General features: G+C 38.5%; 1 protein-coding gene and 1 pseudogene across 2 annotated transcripts in view; both read right to left on the minus strand.

The window, feature by feature from the left end:
• The window catches only part of MARCHF3 (membrane associated ring-CH-type finger 3), a 140,136-nt gene that overhangs the window by 62,768 nt on the left and 58,274 nt on the right, over nt 1-19,094 (minus strand). The gene's annotated exons all lie outside the window — the stretch shown is intronic.
• On the minus strand, nt 14,536-15,180 carry LOC123818068 (annotated as a pseudogene).

Below are 19,094 nucleotides of genomic sequence, written 5' to 3' on the forward strand. Positions count from 1 at the left end.
ACAAGCAGCACTACATTATCGGTGAGGTTTTCTTTTCCTATGATTTATATCAATACATGAGGCTAAATTACCTCATGTCTTAAAGGAACCATGAGGGGGGAAGGAGAAGGCAATAGAAGATATAAAAATAATATTCAGTGTTCATTCAACATTAAAGCACTGCTTTAAGCAATTAGCATGTATTATCTCATTTAATCCTTACAACAATCCTTTGAGGCACGGACCATTAAAAAAAAAAACCCTTATTATTAATAGTAGAAAATGATGGCCCCAAAAGGCTACAGGGACAAGGTCACACAGCAAAGTGGTAGAACAGGATTTGAACCCAGGTATCAGATTCTTGACCCCTGCTCTTGACTACTCATAATCCACAATCCCCCCTCCCAATACAGTTGGCCCATATCTGCAGGTTCCACAGCCGCATACTCTAACAACTACAAATAGGATATATACATATATATATATAAATTATATATAAAATATATAAAGTTACATTGTTGCTGACAATTACTATGTAGTTAGGTCTATAATGGTTGCATCTGCACTGAACATGTACAGACTTTTTCCCCTTGTCATTATTCCCTAAAAAATACAGTACAACAACTACTTATATAGCATTTACATTGTATTGGGTATTATAAGTAATCTAGAGATGGTTTAAAGTATCTCTTTGCACGGAGGCCCTGATCAGTATGGCTCAGTTGGTTGTTGGTTGGGTGTCTCTCTGCAAAGTGAAAGGCTGCCGGTTTGATTCCTGGTCAGAACACGTGCCTGGGTTGTGGGTCTGGTCCCCAGTCAGGTTGAGTATGAGAGGCAACTGATCGATGTTTCTCCTCCTCCCTTTCTGCCTCCCTTTACCTGTCTCTAACAAGTAAATAAAATCTTTAAACTATACAGGAGGCTGTGTGTAGATTATATGGAAATCCCACACCATTTTATATCATGGACTTGGGCATCCTAGATTTTGGTATCCTCAAGGGGGCGGGAGGGTTCCTGGAACCAATACCCCCAGGATAATGACAGACAACTGTATTAAATGTCCTTGTCATTCTTGGCTCTGTCACTCACTTGGTATTCTGTTGCCCAGAATCTGTGTTAGATGTGCACAGAGGCACGCACAACACCGATCAGGCCTGGACAGTCTTTGTCCTTCTCTGCACCATCACCCTCCTTACTCCCAATTCCCGCATATGTCCAAATATCTGCTTTCACCCCATGAGAAGGTATGTTGATATAGGATGCCACTTGAGTAGTAAAGGAATGGGGGGCTAGAATTCGAGAGACCTTGGTTCTAGCTCAGGTGTGAACTCTGTGACTCTGGAAAGACTACTACACCTTTCGGCAACACAGTTTCTTCATCTATTAAATAACACTAATCTTGATAACATTTTTGCAGAAATGATCAAATGATACAATGTATATGGAAGCATTTTATAATCTAAAAGGAAGGAGTGATTGTGGGTTATTATTTTAATTACATACAGTCTTCATCCTTTTCTCTCCAATTCCTTCCTTACCCACTGTGAAGAAGCAATACATTTGATAACCTTAATATTTCTCAGAAGAGCAGCACCTTTTCTTGCCTGCCACCTCCTTCCTTTTTTTTTTTTTCAATTCACTGACGAAATACTCAGTGGTCAGCAAGACAAAGGTGAGTGTTCTGCTTCCCTGGTCAGAGAAGACAAGACAGAAGCCCACTGGTGTGCTGGAGCCAGCTTCTACCATCTCATCAATTTCTTTCCAACTTTACATTCAGTGAAGCCATAACAATGGCTTGAAATTGGCAACAGTGGGAAGTATTTTACACTGTGGAGACCAGCAAATGCTCCAAGTCACTCCTCTCCTCTTCCTCTTTCCCTCAGAGAGCTGGTTGTTGAACATTTATCAGCGTTGGATATAGAAGCAAAATAATAAGATGGCACGGGTGCTAGAAGGGAGACAGAAAAGACTAGTCTGGGAGCACACAGGGAGGCACTTATCCTGGTTGTGGGGGGTGGGCAGAGGTATTTGGAGAAGGTGCCCTGGAAAAATGAGGTTAAACTGAGACCTAAGTAATGGAAGAGCTAGCCAGGCCATGGGGAGGGAGGAGAGTTCCTGGGAGAGGTAATGCAAAGCCCCAGGGTGTTAGAGCAGCCAAAGGAAGTTCCTGTAAGGCTGTGGTTCAAAGTAGGAGGGAAGAGAGAATAAAGCTGTAGAGGTGAGAAGTTCAACCTGACCCTGAGAGCAGTGGGTGGCTATCAGTGGGCTTCGAGCAGGCAGGGTCAGGGTTATGAGAGTGGGATTGTACTGGGTGACATTTGAATTCTGGCTCTGCCAGCTGGGGACTTCAGACAAGCTTCTTACTGCAGCTGAGTCTCACCTGTGAAAGGAGGGTCATTACAGTACTCAAACCTTCTGGGGTGGTGGTGAAGCTGCAGCTAAAGTGCTCAGCAGCATGTCTGGCTCCTCAGACTCGCCAGGTGGGCATCCAAGCACGGGTTAGCCACGGAGCAGACACACACATTACACCACTACTCAGCTAGCTTAGGGCAGTGGTTTTCACATGCTGGGTGGTGACCCATTGTAGGTTGTGGAATCAAGTTAGTAAGTCTTGAGCAGTACACAAAAAAAGATATAGAACTCAATGAAAATGGATTAAAAAAATAGCATTGTCATCCATTTTACGTTGCAAGGTAAGTTTTGTGTTTTTGTGTACGGGGTTGACTTGTGAAATTTATTCCTGAGGGCTTCCGTTAAAAAGTGTGAGAGCTCCTGCTTTGTTTCCAACAGGAAACTTCCTGTGAGCTTTGGGGCTGTAAGTGGGGAGATATGACAAGCCTGGCCAGTATTGCTTTCTCTTACTTTGGGAGATGAAATGGCTCAGTTAGGGATTTATTGCCCTGGGTTTCTGAGGCTTTTTAGCTTCTGATGAAGATACTCCTTGGGCCAGGTCAGACCCTAGCCTTTATCTGTTGTCTAGCAGCCAGGGTAATTGACAGGCCATGCAAGTGACCAAAAGCCTAAGGACAGGAAGGGAGAGTGTTTCTTCTAAGGAGGGGTTGTTCTGTAGATGAGGGGGGAGGGGTACTAAGGATCTCTGATTGCCTTGTTGTTACTAAGCTCAGTGTGGACTGTGAGTAAAACTCCATCACTAAAAGTCTCCAAAGGCAAGTCAGTGGTGTGGTGCACAGGGAACCGAGAAGTGAAATTGACATTTAGTTTGGTGTGTCCCAGAAAGATAATTGAATATGTGAATAAATTTTAGTATAATTTATTTTCAACATATGTCAAAACATATCCAATTTGCCCTTTGGAGTTGCAAAAACAATTTGGCATTTCTTTTTCCTTTGCAATTTAAAAAATGGAAGGTAATGGCAGATGCCTGGTCAGTGTTTGGGAGGGGAAAAAAAAACAAGCAACACATCACGTGCTGATTTAGTTTCCTTGAGTTTCCACAGGCACATTCCCCAGGCATATGCAATTGGCACTAGATTATCTGCCGACATTTATTGACAAAGGAATTAATTTTTCCCCAAGGATGTTTTTTAAAGCTCATTCTTTATAGGAAGTTGCAGCAGAATATCCAAGCTCATTCACTTTCCCTTTCCTCCTTTTCCTCCTGACAAAAGTGGCTAAAAATAACCTCTTAAGCCCTTGATTTTACCAAGGAAGGTGAGGGAGCAAAAGGCTAAAAGAATATCTTTGCCTTGCACAGGTCATCACATGCCCAGTTCAGGTAGTCACTAAAGTCACAGCTATTAGAGGCCACCTATCGTGTGGGTTTAGGAGGATGTGTCTATGGGGATGGGGAGGGGGCAATGTCAGAACAGATACCCTAAACAGGACAAGTGTGTTTTTGGTCAGAGAAAACATGCCTATCAATGATCAGCAGTTACCCACTTTTTGGCCTAACTACATTTTCCTTTCATTCTCACTCATCAAAATCATTCTTAGTGGAAGAAGAAAGCAATATACACTTCCTGCATCAATAAAACAAAGCTGAGCCAAGAACTGCCCAGTTCCATTCCCCAAGCACAACCCAGAGCCCATCTCACCGGGCCCAGGGTGGGCCACGGCAGGGCTCTGCAGCTACGTTCTTCGATGGGACTGCCCAGTGGCTCACTCCATCTGTTAACTGAGCATCCACTGTGCACACCAGACTGGAGCTTGTGCAGAAACACAAATGGAATAGAGACAATTTTTCCCCAATAAACTCCATACTCCCTGAAGAAACAATACACTGAATGAAAGAACACATGACAAGGTAAGGAGTTCTCAAGGAGGCCCTGGAGGGACATGTGGCAAGTGCACTGGTTTCCCCTCATTTCCTCCCAGTCCTCAGAGGAGCCACAGAATCCCCAGCACAATTCAAAGGCAGGTGTTATAGAAGGTTGGGATCAGAGAAGCAAAGGTATTTAAAGAGAATAATTAGGTTGGGGTTAAGTGATCTCAAAAATCCCTGGGATCTCAGGGAGAAGCAGCAATGACTAAGATATAAGAGGTGGCAGAAGTAAAGAAGATAGCTTCTATGATCCTATAGGTTTATCTTACAAAGGGGCCAACTGGTTAAAGAAACTCTGTACATCCACACAATGGACTACTGTGTTATGCATCTGCTCTGACCCATCACCTCGTACCTTTCCAGCTTACTCCCTTCAGTAACCCATTTCCAACGATCTTTTGATTTCCGCGGGACCTCCAATCCATTGATTCTAGAACATTTCCCCTCTCTTTCACCTCCTTAATGTCCCTTCTTTCATCCTAACCCAGTTTATACAAATGGCCCATCATCATAATTAATTTCTTGCATGTACCCACAACTCCTTTATCTCTCTTTCTGGTCTAGTCTCTTGGTGAAACCATGATCCAATTCTTTGCCAACTCCATTCCTGAGTCCTTCCTGCTGAACATGGCTTGGGAGAAACACACTGCTGCTTTGAATGAAAATTCATGACCACAAGCCCATAAGCCTTAAATGCTGCCCAGTAATCATTCCTCACTCTATTCCTTTACATATTGTCACTCTCCTTGACAATGATTTCACACCGACTTTTTCTCCCCATCAAATGTCCAACATGTTCTCCCTTCTCCTCATTTTCAGGTGATGACCTTGCTTCCACATTCATGGAGAAAAGTGAGGCAATCCTAAGAAAATATCCATAGACCCCTACTACCCCCTCCCCTCCCCTACTGGAATCTGTACATGGTGATTCTCTACCTCTCCACCTGCCCCCATCAGTGAAGCACCTGTGCCTCCCATTCTCTGTTGGTGCGCTAGATCCCATCCCCCTACGGGCTCATGTTCTCTACAGGGTTCGCTCTAGCAACTTTCTCCTCTTTAACATCATCAGTTTCTCTCTCTTACTGAACTGTTCATTACCAGCAGCACCCACATAAACATGTGGTTATTTCTTCTATCACAAAAGAAAAAGGTCCCTCTTTTCCTCTACTTGTTTTGTAGCTATTACCTCATTTTTCTGATCCCCTTGAAGCACATTTCCTCACAAGTGAATTTCTTCATTTCTCTCTTCCCATTATGTCTTTTTCAGCTTTATTAAGGTCTAATTCAAGTACCCTAGAGTGCACAAATTTAAAGTGCACAATTTGATCAGTTTTGATATATGTCTGCACCATGAGACCATTACCACAATTAAGATGATGAGCCTATCCATTACCCTGAAGAGTTTCTTTCTCTCTTACAGCCAATGCAATCAGCCTTTTGCCACCACCACTCCAAAGAAACTACTCATCAAGGTCAGTTATCTCCATGTTGCTAGATCCAGTAGTCAATCATCTTACTTGACTTCTCTGCACCATTTGACCTAATTGTTTTCTTCTTCCATCTTGATGCACTTTCTTCGCTTGGCTTCCAGGATACGACACTTGGTTGGGTTTCCTTCTATCTCATGATGCCCTTTTTCAGTTCTCTCATTCTCACTTTCACCTTATGCTAGAAAGCGCAAGGTTTAGTCCAGGGTCCTCTTTTCCTCTCTATCCACACTCAGTCCCTTCAGAATCCTCAACATGTTTAATCCCAAATTGATATCTCCATCCCAGATCTCTCCCCTCTAATCCACACTCACATATCCAGTTGCTTATTTAACATCTCGTGGCTGAGTACAAACTTCTCAAATTTAACATGTCAAAGCCAAACTTCTGAACCCACCACCCCCAACAAAAGTGGCTCTGCCTGTAGTCATCTCCATCTCAGTTAATGGCATCTTCCCCCTTCCTGACACTCAGGTGCCAAAAGACTTGCAGTTATTCTTGATTCTTTTCTTTCTCTTACCACTATCACCAAATCCAACAGAAAATCTAGTTGGCTGCACTTTTGAAACAGATCCAGAATCTCACCGCTTTGACTGTCCCCACTGCTTCCCCCCTGGTCTGAGCCATTATTATGTCTTGCTTAAATCACTACAGTGGTCTCCTAATCTTCCTTCCTCTATAGTCTGTTCTCCACATGGCAGCCATAATGATTTTAAAGAAATGGAGCCAGGTCACAACATGCCTCTGCTCAAAACTCTGTGATGGTCCCCATGTCTCTCAGAATAAAAGCCAAGGTTTTTACAATGATCTAAAGGGCCCTCACATTCTAGCCCTGCTGCCGTCCCCTCTCTGACTCCATGTTTGGTTTACCCGGTCCATTCCAGAGACAGGAGCCTCCCTGCTGCTCTGTACACATGCCTTCCACCGGCTGTTCCTTGTGCTTTACATGCTTTCTGCCTGGCACAGCCACTTTGGAAAACAACCTGGGAATTCCTCAAAAAGTTAAATATACAGTTATCATATGACCCAGCAATTCTACTCCTGGCATACACCCAGTAGAATTAAAAATGTGTATTCTCACCCAAACTTGTACATGAATATTCAAAGCAGCATTGTTCATAATAGCTAAAGAGTGGAACTAAATCAAATATTCATCAATGATGAATGGATAGACAAAATGTGGTATATCTACACAAAGGGACATTATTCAGCCATAAAAGAAATAAAGTAATGATATATGCTACAACCTGGAGAAACCCTGTAGGCACTGAGTGGAGGAAGCCAGACACAAGGCCAGATATTATATGGTTCTATTTGTGTGAAATGTCCAGCTCCGGCGAAGCACAGTTCAGTGGTTTCCAGGGGCTGTGGGAGAAGGCAGTGGTGAGTGGCTGCTAGAGGATACACGGTTTTTTAGGATGTGATGATAATGTTATGGAATTAAGTAGTGGTGATAGTTGCACAACTTTGTGAATATGCTAAAAGCCACTGATCTGTACACTTTAATGAGAGAGCAAATTTTATGGTATGTGAGTTATATCTCAAGTTTATAAGAGCTTCCCCCACAGATACCTGTCTGGATTACTTCTTTACTCCACTGAGGCTTGGCTCAAATGCCATTTTCTCAATGAAAACTTCAATCATGCTACCGCCCTTCTAGCTCTCCTGATCCCTGTATCCTGCGGTATCATTTAATCCAGGTGGTCTATGTCTGCTCCCAACACGATATATACTTCACTCACTGCGTTTATTGTTATTTCCCCCTACTGAAATGTAAGCTCCACAACTTCAGGGATTTTGTCTGCTTGTTCATGTATATAGTACAAATGTCTAGAAAAGTGCCTTGTACAACAATAAATATTGGTTGAATAAATAAATTAATACCAAGCAGACAGTAAAATTGATAATGCAGAAGAATACTGGATCATATGGAATAACAGTCATATATTCTTAAATTTAAAAAGGAGATTACCAAACAATATATAACATATATGTATAATCCCCACACTGTTAAGAAATGAAAAAATGTAACACACATAGAAGGTATATTGGGAGAATAAAATACATTAAAATACATCTCTGGGTGTTGATATTATAGTTAGTAATTAATTTATGTTTTCAAAAGTGTGCTCATATTTTCTAAACTCACAAGTTTTTGAACCAGTAAGATCTGGGATCTAATCTATGCTCCATTTGTTACTGGTCATGTAATCCTGAGCAAGTTATTCAGCCCCGGTGACTTAGTTTCCTCAGCTATGCGTGGAGATAATAACAGTGCTAACCTCACTGGACTATTTTAAAGATTAAATGAAATAATACATGTAAAACACTCAGTAGAGTGTTTGGCATAGAATAGGCACTCAGTAAAATGTTAGGTATTAATCTCTTCAAATACTGTACTTCTTGTCTTTATTTGGAACACTTATTTTTTTAAAAAGTATATTTTATTGTTTATGCTATTACAGTTGTCCCCACTTTTTTTTCTGGAGCACTTATTAATCAGACGTTGGACTGCTAAGACTGGGTGTCCCTGCTTAACAAGTTTTCTCTTGTATATTTTATCTTCTTGTCTTTTTGTTCTATGGTTTATGAGGTTGACTTAACTTTTAAACCCAGTAAATAAATTTAAAAAATTTTATCTACTATATTCTTGATTTCTACTGTTTTCCCTTTGCTTTATAGGTATTTATAAACAATGTACATTATTACTTTATGTTTATTAAATTTGTACCATAGGACACATATTCCAAGATCATTTTGTTCACTCAACACGGTATCTGAAATCTGACCATGTTGATGCATACGGGTCTAGTTTACAGAGTGGAACAAAGGTAGGTTTACAGTTGTGAGTACAGGAAACACAGAGTTTATTCTTGCATTGTTATTTATTAATTTTGTATCATTTTCATACAAACAACTATAAACCTACTTTTGCCCCACATACTCTGTATTCATTTTTAACTGTTATGAGTGTTTCTCTGTATTTATTCACTTAATGAATATTTATGTGCACCAACAATGTTCCTGGAACTTTACTGGCTGGTGGCTGAGAACACAGCAATGAAGGGAACAAAATATGAACCTAGGAAATTCATTGTATTTTTCCTTCATTAACAAACATTAGGTTTTGCTATGACAGAGATGCTTTAGTGAATGTCCCTGTAAAGGGCTTCTGCTGCAAATGCTTTTCTAGGGAGTATGTCTAAGGGTAAAACTGCTTCTTCCTAGATCACATTTTCAGCTTTACCAGGTATTGCCTACTTGCTTTCTAAAGTGGTGTGGAGACTGCATGCCCAGAAACCCGGGAAAATTCTCCATTCCATTCATCTTGCCCAACAGGTGAACAGCCATACTTTATTTTCGCCATTCTAATGGGTGAGGAATGGCATCTCTGTTTTAGTAAGCATTTCTCCTAATTGTTAGTAAGGAGAGCATCTCTTTTTATATTAATTGGTCCTTGAAATCTCCTTTGCCTGCTACTTGAAGGTACCCTTTGCTATTCATTTCTGAAGTTAGTTGTTCATCTTTTTTTATACTGATTTGTAAGGAGTCTCCGACTATATGGTCTGGAAACCAACATATTTGCTCTTTTATGTGTTGAAATATATTTTTCCAGTTCAGGGTTTGTGTCTTATCTTTTTAATGGCTTTTGCATAAAAGAATTTTACTTCTTAATGTAATCTTTCCTTTTATGAACTGTCCTTTTTGTGTACTGACTGAGAAATAATCTCTCCCTTGCAGACATAAAAATATCCTCCTGTATTTCCTTCTAATGATTCTTAAAGTTTATTTTACACATTCAGGTCCTTAATCCATCTAAAATTATCCATCTGTATGAGGTGAGGTATTAATCTATTTTTCTTTCTTCACAATGAGAGCTAAATCATGTATTAAATAATCCTTCCTGTTCTCACTTATATTTAATGTCTTGTCTACCCTCTGCCAAGTTCTTGCATATATCTTGAAGATTGTTTCTGAGGTTTCTACGTTGTTACAAGGAGTAGATCTGAGATTTTAGTCAGATTCTTTTAAAAAACAATTCTTTTCTGGTCCTAAATTTCCTATCTTTCTCTCAATCTCACAACTTCTCCTGTCTTCACTTACACTGACCATATTTTTAAACCCATCTGTTTGTTTACAGATGAAGAAAAGAAGATGCAGAGATCATACACTTATTATTCAGGTTCACATAGCAACACAGCTAGCAATCTTGGGCCAGGTGGTATCTCACAGTGGTTTTGATTTGCATTTCTCTGATGATCAAGTGATGTTGAGCATCTTTACATGTATTATTGGGCATCTGTATGTCCTCTTTGGAAAAATGTGTATTCAGACCCTCTGCCTATTTTTTAATCAAATTGGTTTTGCTCTGGAGTTGTATGAGCTCTTTATATATTTTTGCATGTTAATTCCTTCTCAGATATATGATTTGCAAATATTTTCTCTCATGCAGTAGGTTGTCTTTTTATGTTGTTGATGATTTCCTTTGCTACATAAAAACGTTTTAGTTTGATGGTGTCCCACTTGCTTACTTTTGCTTCTGTTGCCTTTGCTTTTGGAGTCAGATCCAAAAAATCATCACCAAGGCAGATGTCACAGAGCTTCCTGCCTATTTTTCTTCTAAGAGTTTTAGGGTTTTAGTCTTATATTCAAGTCTTTTTTTATCCATTAGAATTTATTTACTTTTATTTATTTAATTAATTTTTGACATTCAATTATTATTTTATATTAGTTTCAGCTGTACGGCATAGTGGTTAGACATTTATATAACTTATGAAGTGATCCCCCCAATAAGTCTAGTACCCACCTGGCACCATACGTAGTTATTAGTGTTATTGGATTCCCTGTGCTGTACTTTACGTCCCTGTGACTATTTTGTAACTACCAATTTACACTTCTTAATCTCTTTAAGTCTGTAATTCACTTTGAGTTAATTTTGGGCATGGTATAAGAAACTAGTTTATTTCATTACTTTGCCTGTGGCCGTCAAGTTTTCCCAACATCATTTATTGAAGAGACTGTCCTTTCCCTATTGTAAATTCTTGCCTCTTTTGTCATAAATTCATTGACTATATATGTGTGGGTTTATTTTGGGGCTCTCTGTTCTGTTTCATTGAGTTATGTATCTGTTTTATGCAAATACTGTACAGTCTTTATTGTAATTGTAAAAGTAATTTGAAATTAGGGAGTGTGATGCCTTCAGCTTTGTTCTTTTTTTCTCAAGAGTGCTTTAGCTATTTGAGATCTTTTGTGGTTCCATATGAATTTTAGGATGGGTTGTTCTATATCTGTCTTTTATCAGTCTCTTATAGTTTTCAGTATACGAGTCTTTCACCTGCTTGGTTAAATTTATTCCTAGATACTTTATTCTGTTTGATGTAATTGTAAATGGTATGTTTTCTTAATTTTTCTTTTGTTTTTATTGAGTTTATTGGGGTGACATCGGTTAACAAAACCATACAAGTTTCAAGTGTACAACTCAACAAAACATCACCTGCACACTGCATTGTGTACTTATCGCCCCAAGGAAAGTCTCTTTCCATCCTCATTTATCTCCTCTTTGCCCTCTTCTATGGCCCCTCCCACCCACCTTTCCCTCTGGTAATCACCATACTGTTGTCTGTGCCATTGTGTTATATATGTTATATATAACTGTCCAGAAAGTATTGAGTTATGCACTATGAAAAATAAAGACATTTATTGAAGAAGATACAAGATAGAAGAAACAGTGTACATAGCACAATGATGCCTCAGTCTCCTTCAAAGAAGGCACCTTGGGACCTCACACAGTTCTCCCAGCATCTCTTCCACCATTCAAAACACTATGCAAAATCTTTTGTTGGAATTGCCATCAGCTGTCTCATTTTATTTTCCTGAATCTCATCAATGGTTTGAAATCTCTTCCCTCTCAAAGGTGATTTTAATTTTGGGAAAAACCAGAAGTCACAGGGCACCAAATCTGGGCTGTATGGATACTGAGTCACTTGGATAATTTGATATTTTACCAAAAAAAAACCTCTGCATGAGATGTAATGCATGAGTGGGCATGTTCTCGTGATGAAGCTGCCAATCACCAGTTACCTATAGCTGCAGCTGTTTTCACGGTACTGCATTTCTCAACTAATGAACACTGAGGTAGTACTCATTAATTTTTTGGCCCGGAGGGGCATACTCATGATGTACAACACCTTCCCAATCAAAAAATATAGTTAACATGGTCTTGATTTTGCTGTGATTTTGAAGAATTTGTGCCACACATTTATTTGTGCTACACTCATTGCATCATCCCTGAAAGCTTTCTGAATCATCTGAATACTTTCCATGGAGGAATACTCAATCTTAAGGCAACATTTGATGCAGATTCGTTGCTCTACTCACTCAGTCATTTTGAATGTGAATGCCACATAATACACATGTTCACTCAATGGTGTCTACTGCCCCCACTGATCAGTACAGTGAAGTCATCGTTGTTCATGTATGTGCATTCCAGTTCATTCTCCATGGCTGCCAGGTAACATTGATGTTGTGCAAACCATTCTTGTTTGCAATGACAAGAATGGTTTGCAATGGCTATATTAACAATGGCTGGACTTTTTCTGGACAGACCTCATACATCCAGCCTGAGAAGCACTGCTTCAAGGAACACAGGGAATCCATGACTTAGTAGGTCTCCTGGTTCCTAGACCAGGAATTACAAAAAATCAGTCCACTTTTTCAGATGAACAAATCAGATCTTATTATGCACTAATTTTTCTTAATTTTTATTAACCACTACAGTTTGTAGGCAAATCCAATCCATAAGAAGAAGGCATCATATGCGGATAAGGGAAAATAAAGGAAGTTGGGCGAGGTGCAGAGGGGACCATGGTATGCAGTTGCTGACTCCAGTCTCCAAGAGCTTGGAGTGTTTTCTCCTTAATCTCTTCATCTTTTCTCACCCAGCCCCCATCCCTCTCCCCTTTGACAGCTGTCAGTCTGTTCTATGTATCTATGCTCTGTTTCTATTTTATTTGTTAAATTACGTTGTTCATTAGATTCTACATATAAGTGAGATCACATGGTATCTGTCTCTCTGATTGTCTTATTTCACTTAGTGTAATATTCTCCAGGTCCATCAATGCTGTCACAAAAGGTAAGATTTCCTTCTTTTTTATAGCAGAGTAGTATTCTATTGTACAAATGTACCACAGCTTTTTAAAAAAATTCTCATCTGAGGACATGTCTATTGACTTTAGAGAGAGAGGAAGGGAGAGAAACAGAGAAAACTCAATATGAGATGGAAATATTGATCAGTTGTCTCCCATATGCACCCTGATTGGGGATTGAACCCACAACTCAGGTGTTATTTTAGTTTCAGCTGAAGTGTGTGCCCCAACTGGGTGTGTGCCCCAACTGGGGTGTGTGCCACAACTCAGGTGTGTGCCCCAACTGGGAATCAAATCTGTAACATTTAGGTGTATGGGACAATGCTCCAACCAAATAAGCCACCTGGCCAGGGCACCACAGCTTTTTTACCCACTCATCTACTGATGGGCATTTGGGCTGTTTTCAGATCTTGGCTATTGTAAATAATGCTGCAATGAATATAGGGGTGCATATATTCTTTCAAATTAGTGTTTTGGGTTTAATTTCTCTTTATGATAGTTTGTTGTTAGTACATAGAAATGCAACATATTTTTGTATATTAAATGGTATCCTGCAACTTTACTAAGTTTGTTTATCACTTCTAACAGTTTTTTTGGTGGAGTCCTTAGGGTTTTCGATATATAAAATCATGTCTTCCACAAATAGTGATGGTTTTACTTCTCCCTTTCCAATTTGGTTGCCTTTTATATCTTTTATCGGATACTATGTTGAATAAAAGTTGTTCTTAATCTTAGATGAAAAGCTTTGGCTTTTCACTGTTGAGTATAGTGGGAAAACTTTCATTTTTTTTCATTGTTGAGTAAGCTGTAGGCTTATCATCTGTGGCCTTTATTATGTTGAGGTATGGTCCCCATATGCCCACTTTATTAAATTTTTTTATCATAAATGGATATTGAATTTTGTCAATGCTTTTCCTGCATCTATTGAGATGATCATATGATTCTTACCTTTAATTGTGTTAATGACACAATTAAAGTTGTCACTTTGACTAATTTGTGAATGTTGAACCATCCTTGCATCTCTGGAATAAATCCCACTTAATGGTCATTTTAATATATTGTTGGACTTGGTTTGCTGATATTTGGTTGTAGATTTTTGCATATATGTTCATTGGAGATATTGACTTGTAATTCTCTTATGGTGTCCTTGTCTGGCTGTGGTATCAGAGTAATACTGCCTTTGTAAAATGAGGTTGGAAGCATTCTCTCCTCTTCAATTATTTGGAACACTTTAAGAAGGATTCTTGTTAATTATTCTTTGAATATTTGGTAGAATTCACCAGTGAAGCTATCTGGTCCTGGACTTTTATCTGTAGGGAGGTTTCTGATTACTAGTTCAATCTGCTTACTAGTAATAAGTTTATTGAGATTTTCTATTTCTTCATGATTCAATCTTAGAAGGTTGTATGTTTTGAGGAATTTATTCATTGCTCCTAGGCTATCCAGTTTGCTAAGATGTTAACAATAGGGGAAGCTTGGTAGGAGGTGTGTGGGGACTTTCTGTACTATCTTTGTAATTTTTCTATAATTATAAAACTGTTCTAAAAATAAAGTTTACTTAAAAATAATCACAGTTTATATAAATATAGAAAATAATTCCTGGGTATTCATTTTCCCCTAATATGTGGCTTTCATTGAATCTTTAAAATATCACAGATGAGTCTGAGGACTCATTTGGCATCTTGCTGTTTCTAGAGCTGGACAACTCAGCCTGCTGAACTGCTCGTTTTTCAGAAATATAGCTACCATCCAAAAAGTTTCTGATTTCCTTGTTTTTAACTGTTGTGGCTTGCTGAATCAAAGCAGCTGAACTTGATACAAGTTCCATATTGTTTCCTCCAAGAATCAACTCATCTTTTTGGGCTTGAGATACTGAACAAGCAACAGCTGAACAAGCAACAAGTAACTCTTCCAACCCTGTGGATATATTTTTGCCCAAGAAATTTTGATTTCAACATGAGAACCATCTTCATGAATAACGACGTTGATGGGGAAGTGAGAGTACACAGACTCATCTTGTAACCAAAGCCCAGGGTAACACCCTTGATCCTGTTCTGTATGTGACTGCGGATAGTGTGAACAGTGGCCAGTGCCTTTCTATTGCCCCACCATTTGTCAGCCAGACCTTCTTCATTTTCTTTCCAAGGAGACTGGGTTCTACATTGATATGACTGAAGTCCTCCCACAGGGTGCCTCTGGGGCCCTTCACAATAACTATGCACCCCTTCAGAGTGATGTTGACATTTTCTGGGACGTTGACAGTCTGATTGCTGAGAACTGTCTTCATCCTCACAGTAGATGCATCAAAGAGAGTTTCTGGGTGTTCTTAAAGCTGCAGTTACTATACCCCCATGGAAAGCAACTCAGTAACTAACAGACAGCTAGGCCTGCTTGGTATTCCAACCAGCATTGCTTCCTGGACTAATTTCCAATGAACCTTTGTCTCCTAGGTTAGTTATGGTTCCACAGAGGGTACTCAGTTTTACTCTAAAGCTCCTCGGAGAAAAAAGCAAGAACAAATGGATATAAAGTACAACAGGAGGGTCTTGAGGTAGAGTTTTGCTGTGCTATAAAGTCAAACTATGTGATACTGTTCGCTAATTATATTTTAAAGGGTGAGGTGACTACATATTAGTTTGGTCCAGCCTGGCTTCTGCCCATTTTGGAGCAGCTCAGGCAAGAAAGTGAATTTATACATTTTCCAGAATTCCTAAGAGTTTTTATATCTTAAGTAAAAAATTTCCATAAACTACAAGTAGGAGTAAGTGGTACCAAACACATAGAACTTGCTCATCAAATTGACTATAGTCTCTGCCATTTTCTCTATCAACATATGATTTATTAATTTTGTTCCCAAGATTTGAGTTCAGGCAGCATAAATCATGAATGAGTATTAGTTTAACAGTCACAGTGCTCCATGGGATAAAAGTCAGGTGAAGAAAACTCAAAATTGTCACAATGTGAAAATAATATGACAGTTGTATCAATATTTGAAAATTGAAATGATATTCAATACCCTTACAAAGGTGGAGAATAAATCTTATTTCTGCTTATTTTATGCATACTGTAAAACTTTCCTTTTAAATTTTTTATTACTATTTCCCCTGTGAAAATGTTTTGAAAAGCAAATCTAAGATCATCCTGGTCCGCCTCCAGCTATTAAGCAACACCAGACACTGACCTCCTGCTACTGCTTTGATAAATTAAATACTTTAGAAAAACAATCTATTACCTGGCCCCCAAGCCATTTATAGAAAGGATATTTGACATTTTCTTTTTGTGCACTTAAAAAAGAGAGAACTGTCTGTCGATGTGGCAGGTACCAGTTTTAATATTTGAAATTATATCACTTTGTTTCCACTGGTTTATTCCACCTGACTCTTTAACATTCATGAAATTCTAATTGTTTATGTACTCAGAAACATAACTGTGATTCAGAAAAATGACCAGACAATAAATACTGTGGTTAGAAGTTAAGTACTCACCAGAATGAATTAGAAGTAGCTAGGGTTAAGGAGAAATAGCTCATTATTCAGGTAACTCAATTTTCTATTATTTATATTATAGTCTCATGTAGCTGATGGCATAGTTAGTACAGACTAGATGTGTCAGAGGCAATTCCAGCTATGACTTCATACATTCTATGACATCTCTCATTAGAAACATTTATTCCTACTCCCTGAATTCTGGGTATGTTGAATGAAGAAAAAGGGAGAAATACAGCAAACAGAATGGAGAAAATCAAAGTCCTTCACACTAAATTCCCTCTCCACTTCACTAATGATATTTTGTTGGAAAGGTTTCAGCACATTCTCTTTATCAGAAATGAGGAACATTGATCTACATGCAGGGTTTGCATAGAGGTTATCAAAATAAAATTTTAGAGAATTGCAACGGGGCTGAATTCAGGATTTGAAATCTCTCATCAGAGATGCCCAAATCGAGAGTCAGACATCTGTCTTTCAGAAATGACCACCATAAGGCTGGTGAAAGAGGGTTCATGAACAGGTTTAAAAAATGCCAAAAAACACAAATACAATAAAAGAATTGTTTAAAAGAGAATTTGTGTAATGATTCTAGATAAACTCATTAAAGTTATTTCACATAACAACAAAAAACAAAAACAAAGAAAGGATCATAGGAAGAGACCTTTTCTCTTTTTCTTGTGGACATTGTCATTTCTGCATGTCACTCTCGGAATGGCTACAGCCAGGCGGCCACTAACCTGAGGATAAACATCAGCCGTGGAACTGTGGAAAGAGGGAAAGAGTCTAGGTGCTTGATGTTAATGTCACTGAATTTCTGAATAAACTCAGTCTGGAGCCCCCTCTCGCCCCAATGCCAACAGGTATGTTTACTATTATAAAAAATATTTTTGATGAGCAATATAATTTGTTCCTTTTTTGTCCTACATTTCCCCCTATTTATTTGTATAACTATAGATGAATTTATTCCATTAACTAGTGTTGGGGAATGAACAAAACTTAATTAAAATTCAAATCATAATTCCATCATGATGTATTCTATCCTGGTATTCTCTGGATCTAATAAGAAATTATGCCTCATCAAACATATATAATTTGGCTTGAAGTGATAATAGTAGGAAGCCAAATTTATAGTTATCATAAAGTTGTCTATGCTGCATATTTTCATTTCCGAGTGCAATATGCATTGGGTAACCTAGGTCCCCAGGCAATCATTTAGTCATTCCAGCTCACTCTGGGTGGAGCTTGTTTACATCCTATAATCACACCCTGACCAGTCACTGCTAAATATAAACACAAGGAAGGATAGTAATTGTTTGACAACTTCAGTGATACCACTCCACAATAATATTGACAGGCTTGATATTGACAACGTTGAAGCTACCATGGTTACTCTTTCACAATGTAAAGAGACAGGCATCTGCAAAACTGAACAGAAATATGCCATTTCTTCATCCTACAGAGCTAGGGAGGCAGCATCATGTGAAGAAACAAGGATGGGTCTAGGTCATGAACATGGCAGTTTTGCAATATGATAACCCAGAGAAGGAAGCTGTGGATAAATTGCCAACATTTGAGGAACCTGTGTTCACAGGAGGCATACAGTGTATATCTGCTGATTGATTCTGAAATTCAGCTACTGGCTGAGTCCCTGTGGGTTCGACATTTCACTTCCATGGACCTTAACCTCTTCATTTGGAAAATGAGGGTATTAGATATTCCATGGTTCATTCCCTTCCAGTCTAAGGTTATGTGACAATAGTCACTTACGTCATATGTATGATAACTGCATGCTTTCAATAATAGCAAGAAACCCTAGCTGGTGTGGCTCAGTGGACTGAGCACTAGCCTGCTGATCATAGGATTACTGCTGGTTCAATTCCCAGCCAGGGCACATACCTGGGTTGCAGGCCAGGTCCCCAGAAGAGGGCATGTAAGAGGCAACCACACACTGATGTTTCTCTCCCTCTCTTTCTCTTTCCCTCCCCATCTCTCTCTAAAAATAAATAAATAAAATCTTTTTAAAAATAGCAAGAATAAAACTTAATATGAACTTGTGATTCTGTAAGTTGTTGCTGAATCCATTTTATTATTATTTTTTAATAACAAATTTTCTTTTTGTCCATGTGACTGGGGGCATTTGTAGTCTCTAAGCTTTAGTTCCCTTATATATAAATTAAGGTAATGGTTCCTATCCTTGTTTATAACATGTGAGCATTATCTAGATGATGGATGTAATGTTTGGCTCACTGCACGGCATATGGATGGTACTTGTTACATTATTTCTACTGTCTTCACCTTTCTTTATTTTGTTTATGAAACAAGTAAGCAAAGAATGAATAGTTTTATGATAGTCCTCTTGGAAACTATTTTTATAAGTTGTTACAATTTTTTTTATGAATTACATTTACTTGGAAAAGAAACATTTGAATTTTGGAAATATGTTTTTTAACAGAAAGAAAGAATCCTAAAATAATGCAATGCTCCTTTAAAAGATAAACTACGATAATTACACACTGAATTTGCTATTTTTGTAGGATACGCCTAGACAGTATTAATTGTAATACTCATATAAACCAAAGCAGAAGATGTGATCAATATTAGGTAACTTGTTAAAGTTATCAGGGAAAAAAAGTCCTTAGAATGTTATTGCTAACTATTGAAAAAAATGCTGCACATAAAAAGAAAATGAAAAACACAAACCAAGCACCCACAT

The sequence above is a fragment of the Phyllostomus hastatus genome, unplaced genomic scaffold (assembly GCF_019186645.2).
Source record: "Phyllostomus hastatus isolate PE091 unplaced genomic scaffold, TTU_PhHast_1.1 phas_contig_254, whole genome shotgun sequence".
NCBI lineage: Eukaryota > Metazoa > Chordata > Mammalia > Chiroptera > Phyllostomidae > Phyllostomus > Phyllostomus hastatus.